The sequence below is a fragment of the Octopus bimaculoides genome, chromosome 13, assembly GCF_046866305.1.
Source record: "Octopus bimaculoides isolate indiv1 chromosome 13, ASM4686630v1, whole genome shotgun sequence".
Taxonomy (NCBI): domain Eukaryota; kingdom Metazoa; phylum Mollusca; class Cephalopoda; order Octopoda; family Octopodidae; genus Octopus; species Octopus bimaculoides.
The window spans coordinates 16,657,226-16,684,812 of NC_142940.1; the positions used below are offsets into that span (position 1 = coordinate 16,657,226).

Genomic DNA, 27,587 nt, shown 5'->3' on the forward strand with positions numbered 1-27,587 from the left:
TTGTTTAAGTGTTAGTTTGATATATATGTACCATGTGGTATCTATTCTGGCTTTGAGTGTTCTGAGTTCAAATGTAGCTGTTACAGAGGGTGAAAGAAAAAAGTTAATACTTTTGTCAGCAATTGGCAACTAGAAATATCAGCAACTGAAAAACTTAAAGATAATTTAGTTTCTTTAGTTCAACCAGAATATCAGCCATGATGCAATGACATATCTTAATCAAAACTTTCCTTCAGAATTTTAGGTAAACATCTCTTATAAAAATATATATATGAGGCGATTAGTATGAGTGTTGTAAACACCACTCTGGCTGTTTTCGAGGATAGTATATCATTTTCCTTGTCTCGACGTCTAGAATCTGAAAAAGTTGGAAGAACCAATGAGGCTTGCAATAAGATTGAAAATACTGTTGAAATAAATTGTACCTCAGTGCTATTGACATGACACTCAACCAAACTCTGACCAGAGAGTTTAGTAACACTCCATCGTTAGCACACACACTCAATCAATACCTTTGGTGTGGTCCCTGTATCATTTTTTGAGGTGTTAAGGCTCACTTTCTAACATTCCTCATTACCATCGTAACGATAATGGGCTATTATCTTACTATCTTGTCTTACTTACCTTATGTATATTAGAACACAAACAGTACCTTGCGGTGGTGGGGGGTCTCTGTATGGTTTTTGTAGGTATCATGGCTAAAATATGCAATGTGATGCGCTGTTTCGTAGTACTGGGTATATTCTACAAAGTGAGAAAGATGCAGTCATTCTTTCATCTTTCAGATGCATATATAAATGAATAATTTTACATAGGTAGAAAAAAACATAGGTGCTAGCATAGTTCAGTGGGCAGCACTTTTGGCAAGTGTCTTCTGCTATAATCCTGGGCTGACAAAAGCCTTGTGAGTGAATTTGGTAGACAAAAACTGAAAGAAACCTGTTGTCTGTGTGTGTGTGTGTGTGTGTGTGTGTGTGTGTGTGTGTGTGTGTGTTTACCCTTGTCTTGACATTGATAGTTGTAAATGAATATCACCATCATACAAGTGATGTTGTTCGTTTCTAGTCTTCCATGAAAAAGAAAGGTTTTGCTATGGCAAAATATTACATTACTTGCAAACGTGAGGGTTGATGACAGGAAGGGGATCCAGTCATTGAAAATCTGCCTTAACAAATTCTGTTTGACTAATGCAAGCTTGGAAAAGTGGACATTAAATTGTTGATGATAAGCAGTGCATTTCATTAGAAATATGGTCTCACGAAAGTTAAGCACTTTTTATTTGAATTAATGATTTCTATGTATCTACATCTCTATGTATTTTGAGTCCTCTCTATTCTACAGTATTTCTGTTTTGGTTTTTTTTTTCATCTTCTTGTCTATTTGTTTTTCTCTTTCTTACTTTGTTTTTTTCCTCTCTCTTCATCTCTCCCTCTTTGTCTTGTTTTCTCCCTCTCCCTTTATCTTCCTCTCTGTTTCAGTTCTCTTTTGTTTATTTCCCTCCTTTTGTCTTTCTTTCTCTGTCTGTCTCTCTCTTGCCCTGTCCCATTCCATCTCTCTCTCCTCTCTTTCTACCCACCTCTCTCTCCTGTCGCTCTCTTCACCATCTCTCTCTTTCTCTCTCTCGCTGTTATTTTTGTATAACTAGATGTTGATGTCATGCAAATGGCACCCGTGCCACTGGCATGTAAAAGCACCCATTACTCTCTCAGAGTGGTTGGCGTTAGGAAGGGTATCCAGCCATAAAAAACCATACCAAATCAGACTGGAGTCTGGTGCAGCCTTCCAGCTTACCAGCCCTCATCAAACTGTCCAACCCATCCAGCATGGACAACAGATGTTAAATGATGATGATGATGATGATATTTAATTCAGAGAACATCTAAACAAATTAGAAATTGTTACCATATTTGATTGCATCTTAGACACAAAATGTCTCAAAAAATTGCTCTGGGTCCTATGTGCAAATTTGGGTCTCTTACAAGGTTTAATGCACTGAAATCTCTTTTCCTGAATATGCACTATTGAAATTGGGTGCGTCTAATAATGCCCATGTGTCTTTTATGCCATCAAGTCTGGTCTTATTCAGTGACTCATATCATTTTTATTATTTCAGCAATTATACGAGTGAACTTCAGATAGGTTTTAGTCTTGTTATGACTTCATCAGTGAAGCAGAGATTTCATCATACCTGTCTATAGTTCACTGTAGCTTTACTCTTGTATGCTTTATCTTTCTATCTTTCTACAAGTTTGTCTTTAGCTTTGCCTGCCTATATATGGTATAATCTATCTTTCAGTCTATAATAATATCAGTTTATAGTTTGCTGTGTCTGTCTATAATTCTGTGTATGTCTAATTCTGTAAGTTTATAATTCTTTCTCTTAATCTGTAGTGGTGTCTGCCTAGCAAGCTACATATATATTTGTTTGGATGTCTATATATACTTCTCTCTTATTCTCTCTCTCTAGTAACTGTCACAATTACTTATGATGTAAAGAAATATGTATATTTGACTACATTTCATATTAAGTTTTATATCAGATGTTTTTAATCAATAGTATAGTCAAGATATATGCATATATATCAAACACCTATACAATATGCACATACATACATACATATATATATATAGTCTGTATAGATTTGTTTGTTGGTATATATATATATATATATATAAATAAAACTATCTGTAAATTTTTTTCTTTATTCTTTTTTGTTTTCCTTGTTTATTTCTTTTGCTGACCAGTCTGATGATGATGCTCCAGCACAGTCTTGGTCAATAATGGTTTAAGCAACAATAAAGCTTTCTGTACATCAATCTGTCCATAGGCTCTCTCCGTCTATTTCTTTTCATTACAGTTCATCATTTTCTAGTGTTCTCCTTCCCTATCGCTACCCGTCTCTCATTCTTTTAGAAAACCAAAAAAATGTTATTTCTAATTCCCAGCAGCAGTACTTTGTCTATTAACCATAGTTAACTCTACTGTATTTATATTTAGTATGTAGGATGTTTGCGTAAGGTATTTTTCCTGAGCCACGTTATTGATATTTATAATCAGCACCACTACATTGCCTTGGCACTATGTACTTTTTCTGGAGAAATTCTAATTAATTTTCATCTGTATTTACCTGATGAAAATGTTTTTTTTTTCTTTGAATGATGTAACACTTCTGTCATCAATAAAAAGCATGGTCTGAAACAGGTGTAGTGAACCACAATCTATTGGTTGTTATTGTTTCTCTCTCTCTCTCTCTCTCTCTCTCTCTCTCTCTATATATATATATACATATATATATATATATATATATATACATATACAAGTAACTGAGATCTTTGGTGATATGCTGTGCCTGAGAAGACTCCTCAAGCCAAGTGAAATCATAGTTGTGACTGTTGCCAGCGTCATGTATATGGCACCCCTGCCAGTGATACATAAGAAGTACCCATTACACTCTTGGAGTGGTTGGTGTTAGGAAGTGCATCCAGCCATAGAAATCATGCCAAATCAGACCAGAACCTGGTGCAGTTTTCCAGCTTACCAGTACCAGTCAAACCATTTAACCCATGCCAACATGGAAAGCAGATGTTAACAGATGATTATATATATATATATATATATACACACCGGAGTAAGCACATAAAATGTGCAACAAGGTGGAAAAAAGAGTACTCAAATACCAGAGGTAGAGTAATATGCTTTATTACTGAAACTCAGAGTAACAGTCTTTTGTTATATTTCTGCTGCTTTTAAATAAAGTATATATATATATATATATATAATCACACCTACTAAGTTAGAATGTGCTTTGCTGATGAGGTCTAATGAAAATGAAGCATGTTCTTTGCTTTTTACCAGTTGGTTTTATAAACTATTTCCATTCCACTGCTGTATTTTCTATATTTCCCAGAATTTCAGTTAAGTGATTTTATTAGAGTTAACCTCCTATGCTTTCTTTTAGATATGAAACACCCCAGAAGAGAGCTTTTGTCTACTAATTACATGAATAATCTGAATAGATTGAAGTTTTTCCATATACCATTATATTACTTATAATACAAATACAAATATTTGTGTTTAATATGCAAAATGCTCTCTTGAGGTATTTAGCTGCAGCCCTCTCATTGAAAGTTGTACCAGACATCGCACCCCTTTTAAAAATCTTTGTTCACTGCTGCTATCTCTGCAACCATTCTTTCCTGTTTCTCTTCCTGTGTCTTACTCTCTCTCTTTCCCTCTCACACTCACTCTCTCATTACGACTCCCCCTATTTATTGTCTTCTCTACCCCATGAACAATTATACATACACACATGCATCATATCTTTTCTGTTACTTGTTTCAGTCATTTGACTGTGGTCACGCTGGGGCACCACCTTAAAGGGTTTTAGTTTTACAACACAAACCCAGGACTTTACATTTTTAAAGTCTGTTACTTTTTCTATCGGTCTCTTTTGCTGAACTGCTAAGTGACATAAACACACCATCACCAGTTAGTTGTCAGGCTGTGGTGGGCGACAAACTCAGACACACACACATACAGATATATACATGTATATATGACAGGCTTCTTTCAGTTTTCACCTACCACAAGGCTTTGGTCAGTTTGAGGCTATAGTGGAAGATACTTGCCCAAACTGCCATGCAGTGAGGCTGAACCCAGAACCACGTGCCTAGGAAGCAAGCTTCTTACTATACAACCATACTTGCACCTATGGTATCTTTTTAACTCACTCGTTTTGGTCATTAGACTGCAGCCATACTGGTGCACAACCTTGAAGAGTTTAGTTGAACAATCAGCTTTAGTACTTATTTTATTCTTAAATTTGGTACTTATTCTACTAGTTGCTTTCACTGAACCACTAAGTTATGGGGGCATAAACAAACCAACACTGGTTGCCAACCAGTGGTGGGAGCAAGCACAAACACAGGCACACACACATATCCACACATGCATGCATGCACACATGCACACACACACACCCATATACACACACACACACACACACACACACACACACACACACACACACACACATTTATGGCAGGTTTCTTTCAGTTTCCATCTACCATACCCAGTCACAAAGCTTTGATTGGCCTGAAGTTATAGAAGACACTTGCATACTAGGACTGAAACCCAAGAGTACCTGTTTGGGAAACAAGCTGAACCCAAAGCATGCATATGTGTGTGTGTGTGTGTGAAGGTGCATGGCTTAGTGGTTAGGGTATTCGGCTCATAATTGTAGGGTCGTGAGTTCAATTCCCGGCAATGCATTGTATCCTGAAGCAAGACTCTTTATTTCACATTGCTCCTGTCCACTCAGCTGGCAAAAATGAGTAGTACATGTATTTCAAAGGGCCAGCCTTGTCACACTCTGTGTCTTGCTGAATCTCTCTGAGACCTATGTTAGGGGTACACGTGTCTGTGGAGTGCTCATCCACATGCATGTTAATTTCATGAGCAGGCTGTTCCATTGATCAGATCAATTGGATCCCTTGTCATTGTAACTGACAGAGTGCCATATATATATATATATATATATATATATACACACACACTCTTTTACTTGTTTCAGTCATTTGACTATGGCCATGCTGGAGCACCGCCTTTAGTCGAGCAACTCGACTCCAGGACTTATTCTTTGTAAGCCTAGTACTTATTCTATTGGTCACTTTTGCTGAACCGCTAAGTTACAGGGACGTAAACACACCAGCATTGGTTGTCAAGTGATGTTGGGGGGGGGGGGGGACAAACATATACACACATATACATATATATATATATATATATATATATATATATATATATATACATACATATATACGACAGGCTTCTTTCAGTTTTCGTCTACCAAATCCACTCACAAGGCTTTGGTCAGCCCGAGGCTATAGTAGAAGACACTTGCCCAAGGTGCCACGCAATGGGACTGAACCCGGAACCATGTGGTTGGTAAGCAAGCTACTTACCACACAGCCACTCCACACAATATTTTACATATATTGTTGTTGCTTTCTCTTTATTCACTCATACTTAGCTTTTTTTAGCCCTCATTTTGGCTCTTTGCTGTCTTGAAGTTTCTGCACAGTTACTCAACTAGCTAGAAACAGCAATGACCCACCCATCTCAAAATTCCCCTAATTACACTGTTACCATCTTAAAAAGAACACATTTGATAATATAGTCAGAGATAGGCTATTCCTGGAAACATTATGGAGTTTTCAGTTAGAATGATGTTGATCATAGTTTTTACTCAGTCAGAGTTGACCTGGGGCTAAACAACATCACCAAAACAATAGTCTCTTTGACGCCTCTACAAAGTCTCTCAAACTGTTAAAAATAACAGCTAAAAGAAAAAAAAAACTCACATCCACATACTTTCCATTTAAAAGAATGTTAAGGCAGAGCAGTTGATGTAGTCGATGTGAAATATGTATTCAGATTAGATGGTCATGGGTGGAATATCTTTAATCATAGATCTGCTGAATCAGGGCTTAAACATCAACAATAATAACTTCCACATCTCTCTCTCCGCATCTCTTATTGTAATTTGCTTATCTATCCAGTCATCAATCTGGCTATCCTTGCTTTGTTTTTCATATTCTTTTGTTTTAATTTGAACTCCTGTCACCACCCTGCCCCCAACTTTCCCAGTCTTCTATTCCAATCTTTGCCCTCTCTTTGTTTCACTCATACCCTGCACATTTTCTTTCACTAAATCTCTTTTCATTCTCATTCACTCTTTCTCTCGTTCTATTTATCTCTCTCTAACACATTCTCACCCACTGTGCACACACACACACACACACACACACACACACACACACACACACACACACACACACGCACACACACATGTATGTATAAATAAATGGTAATTAGCAACGTGAGTGTGTGTGTGTAAAGAGTAAGTATAGCATACTATCTCTGAGGAAAATGAAATTCTTTGTTTGTGGTATGTGCATGTGTGTAATGAAAATGAAAAATTCTGTGTGTCTGTTGCATGTATATGTATCTTTGTGTGTGTGTGTGTGTGTATATATATATATATGTACACACACACACATGTGTGTGTAAAAATATACATATGTACTCGCACACACACGTGTGTGTGTGTATATAGCTCTTAATGCTAACATTTCTTCTGATATATGATAGATTAGATTAATAGACTAAAAGAGAAATGGAAAAGAGATAGGAGAGAGAGAGAAAGATGGTGGAACAAAGCATCTAAAACTGAGTTTGGGTAAAATAATTACCAAAAACTAGCAAAGACCAAAATCAAAATAAAGGCAGCAGACAACATAGAAAAGGTAGTTTTCTCACTCAACTTGTCTGTCTGACCACCACCACCACCACCTCTGTCACCACCACCATTAGTTCTCTTAGTCTAAGCACCATCGCCATCTACCAGATTTCTCATTTTCTTAAGTCTGATTACCTCTACCTACCCCACTGTCACCACCCAGTTATGGTCTTTTAAACAGCTCTCCCTCTCATATGTCAGCATGTATGCGTTGTAAGAGACTAAAACAAACATTACAAGGTAAGAAGAACATATTTATCGGTTTATGAATGGCTGTGTGTGTGTGTGTGTCTTTTATAAAGTTGTTTTGCATACAGAATTATCTATATATGACAAAACTAACAAATTTCTGTGTTAAATGCAGTTAAAAGATGAGTGGGTTTTTTTTAACCCGTTAGCACTTAAACTGGCCATATCCAGCCCAGATATTCTACCTGTGTTACACTCAAACTATCAAGATTTGGCCTCTTACACCTTACCCTATAATGTTATTCTAAAAATATACAGTATCATCATCAATGTCTCAAAGCTACAAAATAAATTGCTTGATTAATTCAAAACAATGTGAATAAATAAGCATTACATTTGACAGAGTAATCTGAATACTAAAGGGTTGAATGTGTAACAACATAGAAATAGAAAGATAACTGCATAGAGTTTACAAAATTAGTGCGTGTGTGTTTTAAGCTCTGCCTTAGTATGGCCACAATCCAATGTCTAAGCTAATAAAAGATTAAAAGTTCACACACACACACACACACATATATTCTTTCTAACACAATTACATGTAGATGATATATAAACTCACTTGTCTGCATGTGTGAATACACACACACACATAAACACATACAAACATATATATATATATATATATATATATATATATATATATATATATATATATATATATATCAGTACTCCAGCATGACCATATCCATAATGTTAAAATAAACTAAGAACTGTAAGTTTACATCTCTAAACACTATCTAATACATATTCATGCAAATACACAGACACAAAACTGTTTTCAAACTCCTGTAATTTCTTCTGTTTCCTTCTTATGAAGCAAAACTGCACACATTATAAAGTAGTATTAAGTCTAAACACTTTGTTAAACATATAACTCAAGATATCTTAATATATCTAATCACTTTTTCTTTTGCCACCTCATTCTTTACTTTTTCTTCAATGTCTTATGAACAATGGTCTGTGTTTTTACCTCTTTATATATATATATATATATATATATATATATATATATATATCATTTTATCTTTGAATATCTCTCTATTACAACCATTCTGTCTATCTCACTGTTCCTGTCTGTTTACTTCTCTATCCCTCTCTTTTATCCTTCTGTATCTCTATTACACTCTTGTACACTCTGTCACTCTATCTACCACTCTATCTCTCTACCACATACTATCTTTTTATCACTCCCCCACCCCCGGTTCTCACTGTCTTTGATTCTGTATCATACTTAGATTCTTACTCTCACTATCACTTCATTTCTGTATCTCTCTCTGACTCTGCCCTACCTGTCCACCTCTATCTATCACTTTCTGCTTTCATCTGTTCACCTGTCTCCATATATGACTGTGTGCTTAAGAAGTTCATTTTGCAACTACATAATACCTGATTCAGTTCTACTGTGCAGCACCTTGGGTAATAGTGTCTCATACAACCTTGGGCTGACCAATGCCTCGTGAGTGAATTTTGGTCGATAGAAACTGTGTGGAAGTCCATTGTGTGTGTGTGTATATATATATATATATATATATATATATATATATATATTTAAGTCAGTAAATAGTGGGGTTGTGTTAACCGCACGTGGAGAAATAATAGGAAAATGAAAAATAAGGCAGAATGCTAAACTGGAAGCATATTTTAATAAAGATTTCTAACCGGATTTCATTGCGAAGCAAATTATCAAGAAAGAGAATGAAAATGTTTTTTACAAAGAAGTACAAAATGAAGAAAATAATATATTAAAAAAATAATATATAAAAAAATAAATATACCAATACATTATATTGTCTTTGAGCTTTTGAAGTTCAATGGTAGTTCATGTATATAATGGTTGGAAAAATAAGGATGCATGAGAGTTGAGAGTTGCGTTAGGTTTAAAAAAAGGGTTAAAAGTTTGTGTTAAGCAGGAAGTGTGGTGTCAAAACAGGAAGTGTGAGTAAGGGGAGACAAATGTTTTTAGTTGGAGTTATGAACACTTTTTCAACAGGAAGTTTATGTCTGTTCCTAGAGTAATAAGGTCACAAACTTCCTGTTGAAGAAGAGTTCATAACTCCAACTAAAAATATTTGTCTCCCCTTACACACACTTCCTGTTTTGACACCACATTTCCTGCTTAACACAAACTTTTAACCCCTTTTTTAAACCTAACAAAACTCTCAATTCTCATGCATCCTTATTTTTCCAACCATTATATACATGAACTACCACTGAACTTCAAAAGCTCAAAGACAATATAATGTATTGGTATATTTATTTTTTTATATATTATTTTTTTAATATATTATTTTCTTCATTTTGTACTTCTTTGTAAAAACATTTTCATTCTCCTCCTTCTTGATAATTTGCTTTCGCAATGAAAGCCGGTTAGAAATCTTTATTAAAACATGCTTCCAGTTTAGCATTCTGCCTTATTTTTCATTTTCCTATATATATATATATATATATATATATACACACAGACACACATATATACACACACACACACACACACATATATATGTGTATATATACTTTATTGAACTGAAACTGAATGTTTATCTTGCAATTTGAGTTTCATGCTACTGCAGTCTCCAAGTGAGAATGGTTACAACATGGTTTTGGTAGAATGTTTATTGGGGTGGGTATGGTTTTAAGCTTGCATTTGTTTATTGGTCTGTGTTTTGAGTTTGCAGATTGGCTTTCCTTTATTTTTCAGCTTCTTCTTCAGATTTTTTGAAGCAGGGGCATGTTTCTAATTATGTGTATGAACACACACACTTGTATATAAATATGATACCCTGCACTTTTTCTGTCTACAAAAAATCCACCCATGAAGAAATATTTGTTAACCTGAAGCTATGGTAGAAGATATTTGATTAACTCTTTCATTACTGTATTTTTGTTGAGATGCTCTGTGTTTCTTTCAATTAATTTCAAATATGACGAATAATTTAGTAAAATAACTTAATTATCATTAAGCTGGTGTTAAGAACATAAATTGTAACTAAGGTTTCGTGGAAAATTTTAATTCAGAAATTTTGAAAACAAGACATTTGTACTACAGAGCCAGAGGTGGTTTCAGCTGGGCTGGTATCAAAAGGGTTAAGGTGCTCAGTAGAGGGATTTGAACATGGACATACATTGTTGTGAAGTAAACTTCTTAACTACACAGCCATACTTGCACCCATTCACAGATTGATATAAACATAAAGATATAGAAAGATACAAATGAACAGATAATACCTGAATAGATGGACAAATGACTATGTATAGAGGTGGGTGGATGGATGGATAGACAGACAGACAGACAGATGGTTAGATGCAAGGATGGAGAAGATGTGAATAGACACAGATATGGCTAGTTAGTTAGATTTATATGGAGATGGAATTGATAGGTGAGTATGTAAATTGATTGATTGATTGACTTACTTGTAGAAAGAGAATATTGTCATGATTAAATTAATTGAGTAATGAACTAACTTTTAAAGTTTAAATTAAACTTTCAAAGTGAGCAGGGGTGTACACATTCCTCTCACTGGAGCTACAGAGAAAGCTACTTGGTGGCTTTTGATAAAGAAGCAGGTTTGTGGCTTGTTGTTATGAGATGCAAGTCAGGACATGATCTCTCTTGACTGAGTTAACAGAGCAAAGAGGTCTGACAGAGTAAGATTCAAACCCCCTATGACACTAAGAACATCACTGCTTTTGTATTCAATAGTGCAAAATTCATCTCCCACTCCCCATGATCTCAAGAATGTTACTGATGATGTATCCAAGACCATTTGAGAGATCTACCTTAAAACCCAAGTGTAAATCAATACAGAGTATTAATTGACTGAAATATGAGGTGAAGACTATTTTAGCCACAACTGAAATTTCTGGTGATTTGCTGTGCTTGAGAAGACACATCAAGCTAAGTGAAATCATGGTTGTAGCCAGTGCCAGTGCCAGTGACCCTTAAAAGGCACCTGTGCCAGTGATGCATAAAAGACACCCGTGCTAGTGACACATAGGAAGCACTTGTGCCAGTGACATGTTAATGGCACTCATGCTTGTGACGTGAAGCGCACCTGTGCTAGGGACTATGCTGGTAACATATGAATAGCACCTGTGTCAATGACATATAAAAGGCATATAGTATACTCAGTAAAGTGGTTGGCATTAGGAAGGGCATCCAGTTGTAGAAACCAAACCAGAACACACAACTGGAACCTGGTGCAGCTCTCTGGCTTACCAACTCCAGTCAAACTGTCTAACCCATGCCAGCATAGAAAATGGACATTAAATGATGATGATAGTGATTTTTAATACAATATTCATTATCGTTGTTTTTTTTTTCTTAATGTCCACTTTTCCATGTTCACACAGGTTGGATGGAATTCATTAAGGTAAATTTTCTATGGTAGAATGTCCTTCTTATTGCCACCTCTCTTCTGTTTTCAAATATGGTAGACATTAGCTAGACATGTTTTCATGGAAGATTGACTGAATTAGACACCACTTGTATGACAGTGATGCTCATGTACATCTATCACATGATGTCAAGACAAGGAGACAGTGATACACATATAATTATATATGATGGACTTCTTTCAGTTTCTGTCTATCAAATCCACTCACAAGGCTTCAGTCAACCCATGGCTATCATAGAAGACATTCACCCAAAGTGCTACATAGTGGAACAGAACCCCAAATCATGTGGTAAGGAAGCAAACTTCTTAACCTCACAGCTACATCTGCATCTGGGCTGATAAAATAGCACCAGATGGGTACTGAGGTATATTTGATTTTTTTTCTTTACCTGGAAGAAAGGATAGAGTTTAGGAACCTTGCAAGTCCGCCAAGACCGATGAAATTGATGTTGTTAATGTTCTGTTTAAACTGTTGCAGGTCAACACTGGCAAGAAAGATGAGCTGAGAAAAGATTTCAGTGGGATGATGTTGTGGGAAAGAAGGATTGGGAGTAATGATTAATGCAGGGAAAAAGGGGAGTTGGATACAACAAAGATAAGAGATGGAGAGATAAGTTGATCAGAAGAGCCTGAGACTTATGACACCTGAGAATGACAGTGTCTTAACAAGTCTGTGAAAAGATTTTATTTCAGACAATTCCACTGTTTCATGTTTTTTAACGCTGTATATACCTTTAGTATGATACACTGATGACAATTTTAATTAAATACGGTTTCAGTTGTATATGTTAAGTTTTCGCTGCAAGCTTCCGCAATACCAGTGAATTCTTTTTATTTACTATTTCTTATACAGTGAGGCATGAATTTCATTTAAGCAGGTGACATCTGAGTACACAACATTGACAAGTCTCAAGAAAGGTCAAATGTTTCTGTCATTCTTGAGAGTCACTGCAGCAATGATTGTTTATCTTGCTCTGATATATATTGTTTTTTTAACCCAAGTCTATGAAAACATTTTATCTCAGACTTTTTCACAGCATCATGCCTGCTAATATTGTCCATACATTTAATATACTACACAAATGGCAATTCATTATTGTCTAATGCATGGTAGATACAGCAGTTTGATGGAACCCATTGCTCTCCAAGTTTTATATATTTCAATGACACGACACTACCACTGCTTTCAGTGCTGAGCAGTTCCAGAGTTATCAGCTAAACAAGTCTGTCCAAACACCAACATACATACTTTGTATCACATTCTAGTTAAACATTTTCTTCTACTTCATATTTCTCAGCTGAAAAATAAATATTTCTCTCAGTTTTATCTTTGAATAGCCAGAATTAAGAATCTGTAAATACCAGTTCCAATAATAATTCAAGCAAATATCTGCATTTTTAGAACTATCTAACCTTTATTAGCTTGGAAAATCTAATGTAAACTTGGAGAAATCAATAATAATCATACTTGTTAACATCAGCCACTGTTTAACAGCTGGTCTGTTATATTTCATTATAGATTTGTTTGATATTGACCAGCCACATATTCTTTTATTCGTTACTGTCTTTGGATAATGGGCATGCTGGGGCACCTTTAAGGCATTTGGTCAACTATATTGACACCAGTACTTTTTCTGGTATTTATTTTGTCAATAGTTGTTTATTGGATGGTTAAGTTTTATCTTTTTCTGTAATGGGCAAAAACTCAATACTTAATATCATATGGTATTTTTGGTTATCACAGCAATTATGTACCAACACACCTCCTCCTCATCATCATCATCACTTTTAATGTCCACCTTCCCATGCTTGCATTGTTTGAATGAAATTTATTGAGGAAGATTTTCTATGGTTGGATGCACTTCCTGTCAACAATCCTTACCGGTTTCCAAATAAAGTTATATTTCCTCTTGACCAGACATTTTTTTACAGAACATTGGAAATGAAAAGAGGTTGTGAAGGATATAAATATCTTTTATTTAATTGTGTTGCTGACTCATGCATGTTATCCTTATTAGTTGAGCCATTTCAAGCTAGGTTTAAGTTTTATGACTGATTTAAACAGTATTTACTATGAAGCTCTCTTCATAGGCAGAAGGGTAAGAGATATTTGTCATCTGAAGAGTGACTGATGTACCATGAAAAATCTGAGCAATCTCCTTAGTTTTTGTGTGTGAAGAGAACAACAACATGCTCATGTTTATAACACATGCTATGGGAATGGCATAGGTGTTATAAGCTATAGTCAAAGTACATAAAATTCAGAATTCTTGAAACATATATAATGTAGATAAATCTACAGCTATTTATTTGGAAGCCTTATCTTTGAGTTTCTTTCAGAATAATTGTCCCCCATCAGAGATGTATTACTATTCTTTTGTTACCTACAGAACTTTGAACCTAAATCACTACATATAGCAGGCTATAACATTAAGAGTTGTCCTCTCCTTCTCCTCCTCATCATCATTTAATGTCTGTTTTTCATGCTGGCATGAGTTGGATGGTTTGAACAGAGCTGGCGAACAGGAGAGTTGCTCTAGGTTCCAGTCTGATTTGGCTTGATTTCTATAGCTGGATTCCTTTCCTAACGCCAACCACTCTGAAAGCGTAATAGGTGCTTTTATATGTCACCAGCATGGGTGCCATTTGTGTAACACCGGTATCTGCTATGACTGCAATTTTGCTTGGCTTGATGGGTCTTCTTCTCAAGCACAACATAATGCCAAAGGTCCCGGTCATTGCCTCTGTGAGGCCCAACACTCAAAAGGAACTCAGCCACTTTGCCTCTGTGAGGCCCAACTCTGCTAAGTAGTAAATTAAATAATATATATTCATATAGATTATAATATAATTCAGAATACATGAAAGATATGTAATGTAGATAACCTTAGAATTATATAGTGGAAAATCTGGTGATTGAATTGAAGCGAAAATGACTTATTGTTCTCTCAACAAAAAAATTTCACTTCTCAGATTTTGGTTAATCTGAGGTGACAGTAAAGGACACCTTCCCAAGGTATCTTCAAATGGGATTGAATTAAGAAGTATGTGGTTCTGGAACTTCTTAAACAGACAACTTTATCTGTGCTTATATGTTTATCATTATGTATTATGATAAGGTTAAAAATAACCATTCCTCCACCTTCTTAAATATATTCAGTCAAATTCCTTTCTGTGCATTTCCAATGTATATTACAAGGGCATCAAAAGTATGTAATTTTAACATCAGTGGTCATATCAACATGTGTTCCAAAACTAATGGAATTGTGCCTCAATCGCATATAATGTTATTGAAAGAGCTGTGTCCCTATTTGCTGGAATTACCCTGCTGTAAAGCATAAAGTCCCAAAGCCCAGCCAATATGACGTTGATACATTTAGATGCAAGCTGGATTTGAACCTAAAACATTAAGGGACATAAGCAAATCTTACAGTCTTTATCTTTCTATCAATCTTAAGCAGCTCACCATACTACTGCAACTGCTTCACACCACCATCAAATTATTCTTATAATATCAGTGATATTGATTTCTAACAATGGTACAAGGCCACCAATGAGGTGGGGGTGGGTTTATAGTTCAGCAGTACTCAGACTGATAGTGGTAAGAAACTTAGAAGAGAACTGAACAGCAGAAAGTCTTCAGAGAAGAAACCCCCCACCTCAAGCAAGTGTTTTGGCTCTTAACTTCTTAAACTCTAAGGGGGCTGCACTGCATCCAGTTCATGACTCCTGGGTGCCCTTCTAACAATTTTGAGCCACTTGGATGTTGAAGACTTGTGCATTTAAACTGCTTTGAGATTTCATCTAGTTGCAACAAATGACATCCTCTCCAAAATATCAAAGTAACTTCTTGCCCCTCTCCTAACATTTATTAATAAGATGATGAAATAGAATATATGAGTCATATTTGTCCACTTTCTCTTCAACCCTCACTGTCCTAGCCCACATTTATGACCATAACCATGATATAGTTGTATAGTTTGGTTAGCAGGGAGCTGCAGATTTGTTTAGGCTGTGTATTGTTTCCCCACATAAAACCAACCGTAATTTTCAGTTTTAATGAATCATATTTATTTCCATATTAACGTTATAAAGGTTTCTTGCTGAAGGCTATTATGCTGAATACCAGCAGCTAATGTGTGATAGGAGACGATGTTGTATTCATGCTTGGCAAGAGGAGAAAATGTTACATGCATGCTTTGTGAAGTGGTCTGAGTTCAGGATCAACTTTACCTTTCATCCTTTGAGGGTCAGGAAAATAAAGTATCAGTGAAGCACCGGGGTCAATGTAATTGAATTACCCCTTCCCACACACCAGGTTGCTGGCCTTGTGCCTAAATCAGAAAGAATAATTTTCATCATTATTATTATCATTATTATTATTATTATTATTATTAAGAAGTACCAAACTGGCAGAATTGTTATGACGCCGGGTAAAATGCATAGCAACATTTTGTCCATCTCCACATTCAGCATTCAGATTCTGTTGAGGTTGACTTTTCCTTTAATCCTTTCTGGGTTGATAAAATAAATACCAGTTGAACACTGGAGGGTTGATGTAATTGACTTATAGCCTCTCCTAAAATTGCTGGCCTTGTGCCAAAATTTGAGAACTTTTTTTTTTTTTAAATTGGTGAGCTAGCAGAATCATTTACCACAGCGGGCAAAATGCTTAGTGGCATGTCTTTCAGCTTTATCTTCTGAGATCAAACTCTACTGATGTCAACTTAGTGTTTCATCCCTTCAGGTCAATTTATAAGTACCAATCAAGAACTGGAGTTGTTGTAATTGAGTAGCTCCACCCCAACTAAATTGCTGGCCTTGTGCTAAAATTTGAAACTATTATTATTAAGGTGGTGAGCTGGCAGAATCATTACTGCATCAGAAAACTGCTTTGCAGCATTTCTCATAGCTTTATGTTCTGAGTTCAAATTCTACCAAGGTTGACTTTGCCAGTTCTATATTTAAGAGATGAGGAATTACATACATTATTTACATTTGACGGATATTTGTCCTCATCTTGTTTGTAGTTAACACAACGGCTTTGTTGATACACCCTCCAGCCTTCATCAGGTGTCTTGGGGAAATTTCAAACCTGAGTTCTCATTCCTAAGGTATTTTTCAATGTTATTATTATTATTATTATTATTATTATTATTATCATTATTATTATTCAGGTCACTGGCTGGAATCGAACTCGGAATCTTGGGGTTAGTAGCCCACGCTTTTAACCACTACGCCATATGCCCGTGGGCATTCTAGGCAGTGACCTGAATAATAATAATAATAATAACATTGAAAAATACCTTAGGAATGAGAAGCCAGGTTCGAAATTTCCCCAAGACACTTGATGAAGGCTGGAGGGTATATCAGCCGAAACATTGTGTTAACAACAAACAAGATGAGGACAAATATCCGTCAAATGTAAATAATGTTGACTTTGCCTTTCATCCTTTCAGAGTTGATAAATTAAGTACCAGTTGAGCACTGGAGTTGATGCCATCAACTAATCCTCTTCCATCCAAATTTCAGGCCTTGTGCCTATAGTAGAAAGGATTATTACCTCCTCCTTAGCGAAGGCAGAGGTATTGTTTTCAGTCATGTTTGTTTGTTACTTTGGACAAGATATCTCAAGAACTGCTGGATGGATTCGGATGAAACTTTCAGGGATGTTTGGCCTCGTGACTGGCATGAACTGATTAGATTTTGGGATCGATCCAGTTCAAGACAAGGATTCTGGATTACTTTTCCTGTCTTTTTTTACTTAATTTTTGAGAGCAGTCAGGTTCATTTTTAGTATTCTCGTTTGTGAGAGCAGTCAAGTTTATTTCAGATATTCTCATTTAAAAAATCTTCTCTGGCTAATTGTTGAGTGGATGTTGGTGTTGCCTTGGTGGTGGTTTGCACTCTTTGAGTGCTCTTGTTATTTTTACTATTATTATTATGGCGGTAGTGATGAGCTGACAGTCGTTAGCATACTGAATGAAATACTTCGTGGTATTTTGCCTATCGCTACATTCTGAGTTCAAATTCTGCCAAGGTCGACTTTGCCTTTCTTCCTTTCAGGGTCAGTAAATTAAGTACCGGTGAGACACTGGGGTAGATGTAATCGATTAGCCCCCTCCCCCAAATTTCAGGCCTAGTGCCTTTAGTAGAAAGGATTATTATTATCATCACCATCATCATCATTCCAACTACTATTTTTGTGATCATAGTATTGCTTCTAATTGCTAAAAAAATTATACAATACTCTGACCACTACTCTCATCACTATTGCTATGACAACTAACATTATTATTACCCACTACCATGTCAGCTATAACTATAATGCTATTTCTACTACTACTACAGCTGAGTAGTTTCCTCCTCCACGCTCTTTACCAAATCCCTAAAACTTCAATTATTTATTGTTTTTAATCTCCTCCCAGTTGTTTTCTCTTAATCCTGACTACTAATTAACAAAAAGAAAAGAAAAAAAAAAGTTATGTCTTAATTGGTTTCTAAACTCTGACCTGAACCCTGTCTAAAATACCTGCTTGAATGTACTTTGATGGAATTAATCTCCATGTAGTTCCTATACACCTCATTGGTTATGCTGAATTTTTTTTATGTTAATAAAATTAATCTTTCCGCTTATGTGTGATTAGAATTAATTAATTTTTGCTTTTTTTTTCCCTCCTTTCTTCTCTGTAATGAAGCATTGATAAGTGGGAAAGGGTGGGACCACCCTTAATAAATTGTGTAGAGCAAACTAATCATATTACAACTGAAGTACAAGAGTCAAATGAAAGAATATGTATGCATGTGTGTATATATATATATATATATATATATATATATATATATATGCATGTGTATATGCATATGTAAGTGTACATGTCTGTGTACATGTATGATTGTGTGTGTGTGTGTGTGTGTGTGTATACATATATATATATATATATATATAAATATGCATTATTGTATATATGTGTGTATAATTGTATATATATTTTGTATATGTGTATATGTATGATTGTGTGTGTGTGTATGTATATATATATATCTACACACGCACAGAAATGTATGTGTAGATAAACTAAAGAGATACACAACTATATCAACATGTCAATGCTAATACCAAATTTAGTAAAATATTCAATATCTTCCAATAAGGACAACAAGCATGCATATATACATGCATACACTCATGCTTGTACACACTAGATAGTATATATGGCTTTAGTATTTTCTACACTAAATTCCAAAGTTAAACTCTCACACACAAACACACACAGTTGCCAGACACTTATAGTAATTTATTTTGTTACTGTTGTTGTTTGTCACCATAATTAATAGCAGTGATTAAAATTTAATAAAATTATTGCAGAGTGAAACTTCTCAGTTGATGGCTTAATCCTTTTGATATAAAAATCTGCCCAAGATCACCAATGGTTCCTGGATTAAATCTAAAGAACGAAAAAAATTAACTCGTCTTTTAAGTTGCTCATATTTAAATTAAAAGTTTCCATTATAGTTTTTATCTAAAAACTTTCTGTAAGTTATACATAACAATTTAGGGGAAAGTTAGCTTTTTTACTGAATCCCTTCAAAGCATTCATTATTTCTAAAAATTTACTAACGTTTAGGCGTAGCTGTGTGATAAGAAGTTTGCTTCCTAATTATGTGGTTCCAGGTTCAGTTCCACTGTGTGACACCTTGTGCAAGAGTCATCTACTCCAGCCTTGGGCTGACCAAAGCCTTCTGAGTGGATTTGGTAGAAGGAAACTGAAAGAAGCCCGTTGTGTGTGTACGTGTGTACATATATATTTATATATATATATCATCATCATCATCATCGTCATTTAATGTCCACTTTCCATGCTGGGATGGGTTGGACGATTTGACTGAGGACTGGCGAGCCAGAAGGTTGCTCCAGACTCCAATCTGATCTGGCAAAGTTCCTACAGCTGGATGCCCTTCCTAACGCCAACCACTCCGAGAGTGTAGTGGGTGCTTTTATGTGCCACCAGCATGAGGGCCAGTCAGGTGGTTATATATATATATATATACATGTGTGTCTTTGTGTCTGTTTGTCGACTAACGACAACTTAACAACTGGTGTTGGTGTGTTTACATCCCCATAACTTAGTGGTTTGACAAAAGAGATCACTAGAATAAATACCAAGCTTTACAAAAAATATTAAGTGCTTGTGGTGATTTGTTTGACTAAAATTCTTCAAGATGGTGTCCCAGCATGGCCACAGTCTGATGACTGAAACAAGCAAAAAATAGAAGGTAAAGCATAATCAGAGCATTTCGTCATAAATTTGATTACAAAAGGGTTTAACAATACCTTTTCTATATTTATTAAACCACCCTCCCAAAAAACTGAACAAACCGAAGTTAACGTTACTCAATTGCTCAGTTCTCTTTTATGTAAATAAGTATCATGTCATGGTGCAACTGTGAATATTTACTATATGAGACATCATTAGCTTAGCATATTGAAAACACTGCAGCGTATATCATGCTTTGATCCCTTAATGAACAAGAGATTTTCAGTGATATTCAAAGCAATAACATGTTATAGAACCTTAATTAGATGACATCGTTTCAACTCACCTTACTGTCCAGAAATAGGAATGAAAACCCCTAGATATTATTGCAATAGACCAATGTGGTATCAAAGAGAATAATTTGTCTTCAGTGTGATTCATATTAATTAGACCAGATCTCTAAGCTCTGACACTTAGGGCTCCTTCAGGTCTAAGCCAATATATATTTTATAAACATATACATGTCATACAGAGTATCTTCTATATGCACGCATGTACATGCACACACACATGCGTTATTGTAAAATGAGAGGAAACTATAAGATAGTTCAGTAACATCTTTTTAATGGTCTTATCATTTCTTCAATGTCTGTTGTGGAATGTATAGGTACCTAAAGATGGATGAAAATATATCCAAAGAGGGGCCCTTGTAACAAGGAATGCATAACCAGGGAATGGATAAAAAAAAAAGGATCTGTAGAAGTCTCTCTATACAATAAATCATTGACTCCCAATGTGTATGCCATTCCAGTATTTGTAATAACTTTTGGGTTAGTTGATTAAATAGGAGATGAGATTCAAGCCATTGGTGTTAAAACCTGTGAACTATTAACACTGATATCTCTATATCAACAATGATATATCTCTAAAAGGAAAACTTGTAGAGGCTGAACATTGATTCAGAGAGCCTATGGATGTTGCGTTGTATCCTCTCAACAATATCTACTAATCACAAAGCGTCTAAGTGTATCTGTGAATCAAGTATGCATGCATGAGCTAAATAACATCATGAACTTTGGGAAAACACTCCATAGGAAGTATTTCTTGACTGATGACCTGCAGCACACTCCCAGGATATTTGCACAGCTCTAATACAAATTATCTGGTGGAAAGCTTTGTGCTTGTTAGCAGCAGGTCATGCATAGCTATGTCAGGAACCATATGAAGGACAATGACATAGATAACTAAAGTAATCGATCTTGGGCCAATGACTGTTATATTATCTCTCATTTTGAAAGGTATGCTTTTACAATCCAGAGACAGGAAATAACATAATACCTGATCTACAAAAAAGATCAGAATATAGGTAAAACAACTTCATGTGACAAGAATATGTGGAATTGATGCCAAAGATTTCATCTACATCATAAAAGAGCTGTTCTAAAATTCCCTCCTGATACTAACTGCCATGAGACATGAGTTCATGGCCCAAGCAATATACAGTATATATATTCAATACATAGAAAGATAATCTTGAAGATAAAAATATAAGAAGTTACATTAATGTTGGGGTATACTCACTCATAATATAAAAGAAAACTGGTGGAATGTTCCTGCCAAAACTTCTTGCCAACAATGTAAGCATTAAAAAAAACAGGCATGATGATTTGGGACAAAAAGAAAATTTTAACAGTAGTGGGAATAAGTTGCCTAGCAGATATTAGCATAATGAAGACAAGTGAAAAAGAAAGTAACTGTCAAAACTAATGAGAAATCTACAATTATTACCCATACTTATTGAGGCACTTCACAAAACCAAAACAAACACAGCTAATTAAGAAATTGCAACAAGTCATTAAAATAACTGAAAATATCTAAAACCATCTAGAAATTTACACATATAAACATATGTATATGTGTACGCATTAGTCAAAACATGCAGAGCCATTGAATACTGATATATGTGTGAAGATACATATATGCACCCTTAGCAAATAAATAACTTTTTTATCATCATCTCACAACCATCTGCCTTTTGTTTTATGCATGTAACTATTCACCTATTTGTCTCTTCTTTAATATATTACTTTCACCCTTTCTCTCTAATTTCCACCTACCTTATCACATATACTACTAGTAAATCTGCTTCAAAATGTAGTTAATTAGCCACCCCCTCATCTATATAAATCAGTGGTTCTCAACCATTTTTTATCTATGGACACCTTTGATTATTATTTTACTCTGGTAACCTCTCATAATCTCTCAGTGTTTAAAAACTAATTTTATTGAAATTTCTTTCAAAATTCCCATTCTTCTTTTCACACATCAACTTGTGTAAGTTGAACTAAGTAAAATGTTAGAGAAAGAAACCTAGTTGTTTCTTGTAATAAATACATCCAAAGTAACATTTTTTTTATGAACCCTTGATATACTACTGTGTGTACTCAATTTACTATTTTACTTGCGTGGAACCCCAAAAATCTTATATGGATCCCCAGGGGTCATGTGAACCCAGGTTGAGAACCACATTTATTTAAATTGTTGTCTCTATTGTCTTTCTAATCAAATACCCATTTCATATTTCTCACTAGCTGATCACTTCACTTGTGTCTCACCAGGTGATACATATCACCTGTCTTATCAAATATGGTTAGTCAACCGGTTAGAAAATCATCATCAGATCAGATTTTGATGAAGCTTCATTGACAATGAACTTCCACTGATCCCTGTCTTCCATTGCTGATGGTAGCAGGTCAAGGCTGGTGTTAGTCATGTTTCAGCACCTGAATGTGCATTGCTGTGAATCTTTTATACATTGTGTTAGTTCTTATAATAACACTCCAGGAACATTAATTCATTTTTACTTCTCCAACCTGTAGTTGAGAAGCTTGCTTTGCATCCACATAGTTAGAGGTTCAGTCTCACTGCATAGCACTTTGGGTAAGTGTCTTCTTCAATAGTCATAGGCTGACTGATATCTTGAGAGTGGATTTGGTAGATAGCAACTACAGAAACCCATCATCATATATATATGTATGTATGTATGTGTGTGTATATATATAAAAGGGCTATAAAAGGTCTTTGTATATTTTTGTTGATTTTAATTATACCAGTATGTAATCCCTGATGAAGAATCTAATTTTTATTTCAAGGATCTTTTGTTTTTGCCTTTGGAATTAATGAGACTCCAAAACAATTTTTAGAATATATATTGGTTCTGTACCAACCGGGATTATGAATTAAAGATCATCTATACCTACAATTTTTCCTTACCTTATACTTCATTTATATATATATATATAGGATCTTGGGATGCTAGGCCTCACTAAGGAAATGACAAAGAACTGGGGGATGTGGCAATTTGCTGTATTTATGACATGTCAAACTAAGGAAAATTGCTGTCTTCCACACATACAGGCTTGCACCTTTCAGGTGGTGGTGCCACTTAAAAAGCAGTCCTGCATAAATGTACTCATGCTGGTGGCATGTAGAAAGCTCACAGTACACCCTGCTAAGTGGTTGGCATTAAGAAGGGCATCCAACTACAGAGATCATGTCAGAACAGACAGTTGGAGTCTGGACAGCTCCATGTCAAATGGTCTAACCCATGCCAGCCTGGAGAGCAGACATTAAATGATGATGATATATCTCTTTATATATGTCTCTTTATTTTTGTGTTTATTCCCACCACCATCACTTGACAACTGGTGTTGGTTTGTTTACATCCTCATAACTTAGCAATTTGGCAAAAAAAAAGCAATAGAATAAGTGCCAGACTGGAGTTGATTTGTTCAACTAAAAATCCTTCAAAGCAATGCTCCAGCATGGCTGCAGTTCAATGACTGAAACAAGTAAAAGAGCAGAAAAGAAAACGATGAATGCAGACAGCACACATACAATTACGCACAAATACAAGTGAGTGTGTGAGTGTATAGAGAGTAAATGTATTGTTTTTCAGATACATTGTTGAGTCTTTCAGCTGTTTGGCCAATGGAACTACCTTTTTATTGATTTATAGTGTAACACTGAGGCTGTGGTAGAAGACACTTGCCCATTGTGCCATGGAATGTGGGTCAGACTTGGGCTACATGGTTGCAAAACTAACTTCTTAACAATTTAGCCATTTTTGTGTTCTGCATACACAGATATTGAGATACTCTGGTTCACATATATTGAAACATAGACAGACTTACACACACAAATACATCTACATGTGCACAAATACAGGCAGGCAGGCATACACATGATGATTATAGACAAACATGTATACACACACATGTATAATGTATTTATAATGCATGTATATATTACAGTATCAATATCATAATTAAATTGTTCAGTTCACCTAGTATTGTGTGTGCATGTGTGTATTTGTATATATGCATATAATAGGTGTATATGTTATCAAGTTGTTCAGATCATAATCAAGTTCTTCAGATCTTTCAGTGTTATTGATTTTATATATATATATATATATATATATATATAAAAGACTCATATACACAGCATACATATGAAATATACATAATACCATCACCTACTAGTCTGGCTTACAAGTTGCTGGTTGATTTAATTAAATGGTCTACATAATTAATAAATCATATGAATGTATGTAACAATTGACTTTCAATAGACCGGGAAACTCCTAATGGTGACAATGAGCAATTTACTGTGAGACTGATCATCAGCATTATTAACACTACAATCACCACCGCCGCCACCACCATTGAGATCAGAATTATTATCATCATTATCTGTATCATTACCATCATTTTCACCACCATTATCGTCAGCATCATTATCATAATCATCATCATTATAAGAATCAATTTCAAGTCAGTATCATCAACATCATCATTACTAACATCATTATCATCATTATCAGTAAATATCATTATTATCACCCTCGCTATCACTATCATCAAATTCATATCCACTTTTGTGGGGGATATATGTTGGAGCAAGTAGGTGAGTAGACTACATTGCTTCCTTTCAAAACAACTCAACCCTATATATATATATATATATATATATATATATATATATTCTTTTATTTGTTTCATTCTATTGACTGTGGCCATGCTGGAGCATTGCCTTTAGTTGAGCAAATCGACCCCAGGTCTTATTCTTTGTAAGCCTAGTACTTATTCTATTGGTCTCTTTTGCCAAACCACTATGTTACAGGGATGTGAACACACCAACATCGGTTGTCAAGCGATGGTGGTGGTGGTGGCAGACACACACACACATACACACACACACACACACACACACACACACACACACATACATACATACATACATACATACATATATGTATGTGTGTGTGTGTGTGTGTGTATATATATATATATATATATATATATATATATATATATATATAAGTGTGCTGTTAACAGCCCTAATGTTGATGATAATAATAATAATAGTAAGAGTAGTAGTAGTAGTAGTAGTAGTAGTAATTATTATTTCTAAGGTAGACAGCCAGGAATTTGGCTGGGAGTGGTGATGATGGTGCTTAGTTGCTTAAACCAGTCCCAGTACTTGACAGGTAGTTTATTTCATTGACCATAGATGAAGGAAAGAAAGGCAAAGTTGACTTGTGTAGGGACATAATGAATCAAAAGAAATACCACAAGGCATTTTGTCCTTGGCTCTGATGATTCTGCCTACACACCATCCTGATGATGATACTGATGACAGTGATGACAATGATGAAAGTGGTGGTGATGGTGTTGGTGGTTGCTTTGATACAAGGCTAGCAGTTTTGGGGTGGGAGTGTTAGTTGATTAGGACTTGCATGATACTTTACCTTATCAAGGACGAAAAGCAGGATTTGTATTCACAGTAAGGGTGTCTTGCTTCATCTTAAAAGCACATACTTTGTCCTAGTAGATAGTTCACAAAATCAAACCCTTAGTATATGATGGATATTTTCATCAATCCTGTATTAACGAATAATAAGATCAACCCTTGTGAGATTTGGACTCAATTGTTAGCAGGACATAAATTATTGTGAGAGTTCTATTGTGATGCACTACCGTTTTTATTACTCAATGTTTTTTCTGTAAAAAAATAATATTGATTTCTTACATTGGGACAAAGCCAGATATTTATAAGAGAGAATAATTGAAGTTGAATGAGTTGACCTTGATATTTGACTGGTACTATCATTGTACATGCCATTGGCATGAGGCCAAACTTTTATAAAAGATGTGTATCCTGGTAGTGTGTTTCAGTGCCATGGGTATTCCAGTTTCTGTGAGTTTCTTGGTATATTGTGTGTATCTTAGTTTTAGATACACTGTATCCCTAATAGTTGTAAAATGTTGGTGACAAAGAAGAAATCTGGCTATAGAACACTATCTCAGAAAATACATCTAACTTACGCAAGTATGGAAAAGCAAACATAAAATGAAGTAGTTGATTCCAGTACGTAACTGGTATTAGAACTCTCAGTGCTATTGGCACAGGGCTGCTGGATAGGGTTACAAGTAACAGATTATGCAGGATGTAAAGGATTGTAATTAAACTCCACAAAGCATTTTATTTGATGCTCTATTGATTCTGCCATTCCACTACTATTACCACATTAATAATGATAATCCTTCCTACTGCAGGCACAAGACTTGAAATTTTAGGAGATTACACAGTAACTTGTACTTACTTCATGACCCCAAAAGCATGAAAGACGAAGTTGACCTTGACAGAATTTAAAACTTAGTCAGGAGAAATACTGCAAAGCATTTTGTCTGGTGTGCTAACAATTCTGCCAGCTCACTGACTTAATAATAATAATAATCCTTTCTACTATAGGCACAAGGCTTGGAATTTTGGGGAAGATTAAGTTGATTACATCAACCTCAGTATGTAACTGGTACTTATTTTTATCGCCATCAAAAAGATGAAAGGCAAATTTGACCTTGGTGGAATTTGAACTCAGAATGTAAAGACATGAAATGCTGCTAAGCATTTTGCCCCGTGTGCTAACAATTCTACCAGCTCATCACCTTTATTGAAAGTAATAATAATAACAATAATTTCTTACATCCCTAGTCCTACTACCCAGGTCAGAAATTTTGGATTGATGGAACAGTGGATCATATCAATGCAGTACATGACTGGTACTTATTTTTTTTTTCAACCATGAAAGGATGAAAAGTAAAGTTGACTTTGGTGGGATTTGAACTCAGGAAGTAAAGAGCCAGAAAAAATACTGCTGGGCATTTTGTGTTTGATACTGTACCGATTCTACCAACCCACTTTCTTCACTCTCTAGTAACAATAAAGATAATAATAATTTCTTAACCATGAAACGTGAGATTTTTACCATTTCAGCCAACTCACTGCTTCTCTGCTAATGAAAATAATTTCCTTGACCTGAC

General features: G+C 35.2%; 1 protein-coding gene across 2 annotated transcripts in view; it reads left to right on the forward strand.

Annotated features, from left to right (window-relative positions):
• Nucleotides 1-27,587, forward strand: part of LOC106881088 (uncharacterized) — a 925,009-nt gene that overhangs the window by 104,715 nt on the left and 792,707 nt on the right. The window contains exon 1 of one of the 2 annotated variants that reach the window (XM_089361539.1): nucleotides 7,162-7,541. The exons of the other annotated variant lie outside the window; for it this stretch is intronic. The gene's annotated coding sequence lies outside the window, so the exon portion shown is untranslated. Of the gene's footprint in view, nucleotides 1-7,161; nucleotides 7,542-27,587 lie in introns of those variants that run through there. 2 annotated transcript variants of the gene reach the window in all.